The following is a 1282-nucleotide window of genomic DNA, read 5'->3' as shown; positions in this document are numbered from 1 at the left end:
GATGTGTCTGGTCCAGTCTGTTTAAAGTGACCAAGTGTGTCTGGTCAGTCTGTTGAACACTAAGTGTAGTGTAATGTGTCTGGTCAGTCTGGATTGAACAGTGATGTGTCTTGGTCCAGTCTGTTGAACACAGTGTATTCGTTGGTCCAGTCTGTTGAACAGTGTATGATGTTCGGCCAGCTGTTGACACAGTGATTGGTCTGGTCCAGTCTGTTGAACACAGTGATGTGTCTGGTCAGTCTGTTAACAAAGTGATGTGTTGTCTGGTCAGTCTGTTTAACACATGGATGTGTCTGGTCCAGCTTGTTGAACCAGTGATGTGTTGGTCCAGCCTGTTGAAACACGTGTAGTGATGTGTCTGTCCAGGTCTGTTTAACACAGTGATGCTGTCTTTGTCCAGTCTGTTTAACACAGTGATGTGTCTTGTTCCAGGTCTGTTGAACACAGTATGTGTCTGGTCCAGTCTGTGTGAACACAGTCATGTGTCTGTCCAGTTGTTGACACAGTGATGTGGCTGTCCAGTCTGTTTAATAACACAGTATGTGTTCTGGTCCAGTCGTTGAACACAGTCATTGTGTCTGGTCCAGTCTGTTGAACACTGTGTAGTGATGTGTCTGGTCCAGAATCGGTTTAACACAGTGATGTGTCTGGTCCAAGTCTGTTTAACACCAGTGATGTGTCTGGCCAGTCTGTTTAACACAGTGATGTGTCTGTTCCAGCTGTAACACAGGTCTGGGCTTGTTAACACACGTGATGTGTCTGGTCCAGCCTGGTTAACACAGTGATGTGTCTGGTCCAGTCTGTGAACACAGTGATGTGTCTGGTCCAGTCTGTTGAAACAGATGAGTGTCGTGGTCCAGTCTGTTGAACACAGTGATGCGTCTGGTCAGTCTGTTGAACACAGTGATGTGTCTGGTCCAGTCTGTTGAACACGTGTAGTGATGTGTCTGGTCCCAGTCTGTTGAATACAGTGATGTGTCTGTGTCCAGTCTGTGAACACAGTGTTAGTGATGTATCTGTTAAGTCTGTTGAATACAGTGAGTGTTTCTGGTCCAGTATGTTTAACACAGTGATGTGTCTGGTCAGTCTGTATTAACAAAGTGATGCGTCGGGTCCAGTCTGTTGAACACAGTCATGTGTCTGGTCCAGTCTGTTGAAACACAGTATGTGTCTGGTCCAGCCTGTGAACACTGTGAGGTTGATGTGTTTCTGGTCCAGTCTTGTTAACAACAGTGGATGTGTCTGGTCCAGTCTGTTTAACACAGTGATGTGTCTTGTCCAG

The sequence above is a fragment of the Salvelinus sp. IW2-2015 genome, unplaced genomic scaffold (genome assembly GCF_002910315.2).
Source record: "Salvelinus sp. IW2-2015 unplaced genomic scaffold, ASM291031v2 Un_scaffold2208, whole genome shotgun sequence".
NCBI lineage: Eukaryota > Metazoa > Chordata > Actinopteri > Salmoniformes > Salmonidae > Salvelinus > Salvelinus sp. IW2-2015.
The sequence above is the reverse complement of the archived record's forward strand: the minus strand, read 5'-3'. Positions refer to the sequence as shown.